The following is a 7,154-nucleotide window of genomic DNA, read 5'->3' on the forward strand; positions in this document are numbered from 1 at the left end:
CAACCAGTACAGCATGGTAAGAACTGTTCGTAACCCGCATGAACTGTTTTCAAATTACAACTCCTATGTTACAGCGCCGTCTCATGTATTGATTGCTTGAAATTAAATTTCTAATCCCGTCAGCACCATCTCGCTTCTGACGCCACACTGTGACAACAAAGAAATACAGGATAAGAAAGAGTTCTTGAATGCACCTCATATTGTACAGTGAACACCGTAATAATAGCAAAATTAAGGCTATCTGAGGACTGAAATTTCCAACCTTAGAATCAACACTAATCATTGAGGATGTATAAGGTCACTCCGAATCAATATGGACAAAATAGTACAGTCATGGACACTCCTGTGTTGTAACAATTCCATTGAAAGTTATTGGGATTGTTACAATCCAGAAGTGTCCGTGACTGTACACCTCAATATGCAGAGGCTTGCAGCGGTATCTTTAAAAAATGTCGTCCTTTATGCTCTGCTTCATATATTGCACTAGCACAAAAAGTATAGTACTTTATTTCGATTCTCTGATTAGAATTGAGTAATGCCGGCCTCCGTTGTGGAGTGGTTAGCACAGCACGCTACGAAGCCAGAAGTGTCTGGTTCGAATCCCTGCCTCTGCATGGATGTTCTTTGTGAGTGTCCCTTCACAATTTCATAATCGTCGTTATTAACCAAAGGTGGCAGAAAAGCGACTCTAAAAACAAATCAAACAATTGGATGGAGCATTGGGTAAGATCTGCAGACGCTAACGGTGTCCAACCAGTTTTACTTTTCTCAGGATGGACAAGACAAGTACATTACAAATTAATAATATTCAGTAAATTCAGTAATAATTCAGTAAATAGATCGTATTTACTGAAACAATTGAAACGTATGAAAGGCCCTGTAAACTTATAATTTTTCTTCGCTTGCCTTTACAGTTAGGGCTGAGCCAATACAACTTTGAATCTTACCGATTCATACCGATAACGATACTTGAAAATTGCAATAATTAAAAGTTGTTCAAAATATTGATTAATAATATTTTGTTATAATTATATGCATCAATTTACCAAGGTTTTTGCTTTAAAATATTTAATTATTAAATCAGAATATTAAATTACATGTTATTACAAAATTTACTTCTTCACACAAAACTGGTGAAAAATTAAGAGACTTCGACTTTTGCATAATTTCCAGGATAATTAGATCACGAAAGCGTCGTGCAGCATTTTTGCTGAGCTCGTGAAAGACCAAAATGCCAGGAAAGTATCGGCCGGTATCGTAAATAAAATCCAACCGATACTTTCTGATTCATCGCTATCAGCTCAGCCATACAATGTTCGTACCGATGAAGATCCATTGATGAAATAAAGAGATGGGACAATGCGAAAAAGTGTGCTGTCTAAGAATAGAACCGAGGTGATTTCCTGACGTTTTGCGTAAATTATTCGAGCGAAAAAAACCCGAAGAGATTACCAACGAAAATGCGTTCCCTCTGCAAGAAAAGGTAAACATTTCAACTTTCATATGTATTTCGAGTCAACCTCCAGGAACGTGTTCAATGAATGTAACCCCGTTAAGTTATGCAACCCAACTTACGTCTTTTCAGCCAAGCACTGCTCGTAGGAGAGAGAGACTCGCTTCACAGTGACTGCGTATCCATCAGATTTCTGTGTTGATTATTATACATCGTTTTAATACTTATCTAGGTTAATTACGTCAATAAGGATGAATGATGAAGCGAGATGAAGTAGATGGGACAAACTCACATTAGAGATTTACAAAGATTTCGCATAAAAAACCCTAAGCGTAATACGCTTACTGCTTCGTTACAGGGATCGCCATACAAGCTATGTTCGAGGTACTCTTCGAATATTGAAGAAAAAACATGACTAACTTCTGAAACGCAAGAAAGTCACACAAATATATGTCAATATATGAGAGAGAGAGATTCAATTAATATAACTTTGTGTATTTTTAAAACTAGGATTAAAAAATAATGTTAAATACATTGAAGGAAATCGCCATGGCCTTAGTTAGGTATACCGCCCTGGAATACTCCTTCTCATAGACATAGTTTATGTTAATTTTAATTATTTTTCCCTCCCTCTAGCCCCCTTCCTCTCATTTTGTTCTACTTAGAAATCAATGCAAAATATTCATGGCCAAGCAGGACTCAAACCGGATCTCTGGCATACCGTGCCATTGCTATACCAACTAAGAGCTCATTTAACCTGGTATTTAATTTCCACTGGTGGAAAACTACATCATAAAATCTGAAAATCGACAATAACTAATGCTTTATATATTGAAAGAGTCATGTTACTACAAATATAAGTTAACCTGTGAAAAAAATTATGAGAATTCTGAAACATAAATTTTAATTCCTAGTAATGCTTATTACTTTAGTTTCATTTATGTTTCATTTTGAACATCCTCTGCAAGCTCAGAAAGGAATATCACCTAATAGACTGTGAACTCTACATAACGAAATATCTACATTTAGAAAAATATATTTTAGGTAGCGTTTGTACAAAGTAATGCTCTTTCGTTTATTTGCATTATTCCTGTGAAATTAAAATGCTCATGAATAACTTTAAACTTAATGCATGCTTAGTTAGAAAGGAAAACCTGTATTGATATCTAATGCTTGGCTCACCCATTTAACATATTAAGCATACATGTGCATATATATATATATATATATATATAAATAAATAAAGAATCAGCAACCCATGTGTGCTATATCTTCTTATATCAAAACTGATTTATAAATTATGTGTATACTTGATGTAATCAGGCTTCCAACTTTCTATCTAATGACGATTACTGATTTTATGTATGTATTCATTTTACCTTCACAGCGTATTGTTGCCAGTGCTTTCTGTAGGCCCTGAGCTCTCAGTAAGCAACGGAAAACAATCTTCCGAATGAAATAACGCTTTCGAAGATTTCTTAATATGTCTCTCATCGTTTAGGTTCTTTAGTGCAATTCACAAGTCTAATATATATATATAACAAATACTGTATTTCCATATGTAGAGTAATTTGCAATCTTATCATAATACATTCAACAGAACACTTCAAAATCGAAAATTTTGTTTGAAATAAAAACACGAAAAGCTACTACTAAACCCACTACTGCATATAAAACGTCTGCGTAAGCCAAGCTGCGTTACGCATTGCGCGTTCCACATCCTTCGGGTTAGCCGGTGAAACAAAATTATTCCTCGAAAGTAAGATACATTGCTTGCGTTGGGGTGGACCATTAGAAGCTCCATAAACGGCTGAAGACCTACATGCAGCACAACAGTTTTTCACAGACCTCCCTTCTAATCCGAAAGTGTTGCCTCTTCGTTCATAGTTCATGGTTTTAATAGCCTGGAAAGAAAAATTAGCGCTCATCACATCACGTCCTCTAAGTCCTTTAATGATATCTAATTAAAGCCTTAATGGTTAATTAACCGTGGAAGTAACCTCGTTTCTTTCGAGAGCAGCAAAAATATTTGCCTACTACTGCTTTCGAATATGGAAGGGGGAAAGGTATTTTTAGTGCTGAACAGTTTCCAAAGAAATATTGCACAAGAAAGGAAAGACTCTGGAAAGTTTTAACCTTGTAAGATTGAAGCATCAAGCACGTTACGATTCAAATAAATATAAATTAGATTGTACAATAATTCATCCCTTTAAATACAAGTTTATACGTGGAGAGAACGTGAAAAATTCGTTTCAAATTTGTTAAAATTACACTAAAATATTGTTCATTGTAAATGAATCTTATGAGTTTCGGTGAAAAAAATTGCATTGATCTTGGTTAGCACGATCCCATAGTAATAATAAGATGAGAGAAATTAAATATTTAATAAAATAAGAAACAAACAGTCAATAAAACATTGTATCACATTTACGTATTTAAAATAAAATAATTACTCTAATAGTAACATTGTGCATACCGAATTGATGCGAAATGCATACTTGAAATTCAGAAATGCATATGCATAAAATGTCTTGATTAAATTCTATGCTACTCATATTTACACCTTCCTTATACGTAGAATCAGATTATAATTTTTCAGAGTAAAGAGAAACGTAACGAACAGAATCTTGTTATCACAATTTGTTCTCATTTAAGACTCTCTTGTATAAGCATTCTTAGCAGAAGACTCTCTTGTATACACATTCTTAGCAGAAACATGTTGTTACAACATGAAATAAAGTATATATTAGTTTGTCATCTTCAAATTTGATGGGGGTGAGATATGAATAACTGTGGCGAGGTGTTAATAACATCACCTTCTTTATTGCCCGAGTTTAATAATGTGTGGAGTCCAACCTCCAGATCCCTACGTATTTTTCGTGACGCGGCGCATATTTACTCTTATTGTATGAGTAACATTGTCCAATACTTTATCGTTACCTTCGTAGATGAAGTGTAGTGATCTGCACCATTCTATCTATCCTCTTTAAGGTATATTTCTCTATTAGTTAATTTTTCACTTTAGTAGTACGGTTATTGGGCCTTCCCAATGACGTAGTGGTAACGCCGTCGCCTTTGAGTCAAGGTGTCCCGGGATCGATCCCCGATTGAGGCACATTGCCTATTGGTTCGGATCCCACTTTAAACTGTGGGTCCAGCTCGATTAGCCTATATGTGAATAAAGTATACTTACATGTTGTCAAAGTATTACGGTTAATAATTCTTTATAATTCTGTTATTGTGACAAAGGTTGTGCACTTTTAATCGATGTTCAGTTCCCCAACGTTTTGTTCAAGACGGAATGTGCACCAAAGTTTCAGGTTTGAGTCCTGTCATGGACATAGGCGTCCATTCATGAATATTAACATCATTCATGTTCACTGTTGCAGTCATCCTAGTGGCGGAAATTGGACGTAAAATTAAAAGAAATACAAATATATTTATAGAAATATATTTTTCATAGACATTTGTTGTTAGAAGCCTTTAGTTTTTGGAATTATACACAATATCCCTTGGTAACAAATTCCAATGAGAAGACAAGAACAAGAAATATTAAGTCGCGAGAGAACAATTTGTTTCTGAAATAAAACGTTGATCGTAGTTTTTATTACAGCTTCAATTTCATGAAGAAAAAAAAGGTCACATTCACCATACATTCACACGTGCATCCATCCGCGCGAGCGCGCGTGTGTGTGTATATATATATATATATATATATTTGCAAATATCAATAATTGTGATCTAACCTAAGGAATTGTTTTTTTTTCATTTTTTAGAAAGCCTGAAGGATTTGTGCAATCTTCTGATTATTTCTAAATTAGTTGCTTCCAAGACATTCTTATGTCACACACACACACACACACACACACACACTATATATATATATATATATATATATATATATATATATATATATATATATATATATATATATATAGAGAGAGAGAGAGAGAGAGAGAGAGAGAGAGAGAGAGAGAGTGTGTGGGTGTGGGTGTTTGTGTGTGTGTGTGTGTGTGTCTGTAAAATGTAAAAGCATTTCCTATGCTAGATCACAATTATTGATTTTCGCAAAAATAATAATTATAGAGTAAGTTAATTAACTATTGAAGTTTCAACTTATGACCTATAAACCAAATTATAGTATAAAACAACTTAATAATTCAGAAATCTTTTATCTACAAATTTGGTCAAGGTGCTACAGCTTATTACGTCATAACTGCGGAAAAAATACTCAATTACTGCACTTTTTGGTGATCGAACTTATATTACCGCATCGTAGCCAAACACCTTACCCCCACGGCGATTCCTTATTCGACTCGGCCTCCTCTGTGCCGTCCAGACATCCATTGTTATTCTTTTCTTACATCCAACGTCATAAGCAGCACTCACACCGGAGGAATGAGTGACGTAAAACGCTCGTATAACAAGCCCAGGTCCTCCTTTGAAAATGCACATATCCCGTTTTCTCTCTTCATACGGAGGGTCAGAATACAAGGCGTTGGCTGTGATGCTCATGGCTGGGGAGGCTGAAGTGAGATCCACTCCTCTGGGATCCGACAAAGAGTTGCAGCAGGCTCTAGAGTGTAAAGCCAAGAGAGGGAGGAGAGAGAGAGAGGCCAAATGCATGAAGAAACCAAGCGAGAAATGAGGAAATACACAATTTATGGTTCAAAGGGTTGGTAAACCCAAGGTTTACTGCGTCCGGGATGCCGCTTCCAATGTTCGTTTTGCAGGTTGCCAGGAAGCGCAGTAAAAGACCTAATTTCCCTTTCTAAGCTTTCAAAATCTAGTTATCGAGAAGAACTAAGTCCGCATTAAAAGGATGCTCCTGCTCCTTACAACAAAGAGGCTGGCGGATATTGCCGCAGCTTTTGACTCCGGAGACTAACAGGTGGAAACTCGCCTCTGCGGAGGCACATCTTATTTACAAAGGTCATCTCTTTAAAATGAAGTCGTTAATCAGTGAGTTCGGGAGGAAATTGAGAGGTTTCTTTTCGTGAAACAGGCAGATATAATTAATAAGGAAGCATCGGGAGGAGCCGAAGAGAGGAAGCGGTAAGCCGCTGGGCTCGTTCGCGGGAGAACGCTGCTTTAAACCATGGATATGCAGCTGCAAGTGTTCATTCTCACAAGACAAGAGAATTCCTTATCTTATTTTTTTTAAATACTTTTTTGCAAATATGAATTTACACCTTTCGCAAATTGAAATGTGATTATCATTGAAACAGTCCTCTGTTGGTTCTATCACCATCTATACTCTACCTCGGGAGTCTCTGGAGCAAGCGAACGAAAGCAAGTTTCTGCGCAAGTAGTTACTCGATAGGACGGGACCAATGAACGCGTGAGAGGGGAAGTGAGTGCATGGAGAGGAAAATGCGGCTGCAACTACCAGCTGTTACTGCTTCGCTCCGCCCACTCGCTTGCTCCACTGATTCCCGGGACAGAGTATACTTCATTAATTTACAACGTGTTAAGACTCCGCTGGACTTTTGGCCACCAACAGGTCAGCTGTTTTAGAATTTTCCTCCCTTGTCGAAAAACCACGATGATATTCCAATATTTAAAGAATTACATGTGCTTAGAATTCCACCTAGCCAACAACGAAAGCATGCCACACGAATATTCACGTGAATATTCTAAAATGAATTTTACACTGTGAGCAGTTTTGGATACAAATAAATGTGAACAAAGGGTAAACAAG

Source organism: Lepisma saccharinum, chromosome 2, assembly GCF_977018435.1.
Source record: "Lepisma saccharinum chromosome 2, izLepSacc3.1, whole genome shotgun sequence".
Lineage (NCBI taxonomy): Eukaryota > Metazoa > Arthropoda > Insecta > Zygentoma > Lepismatidae > Lepisma > Lepisma saccharinum.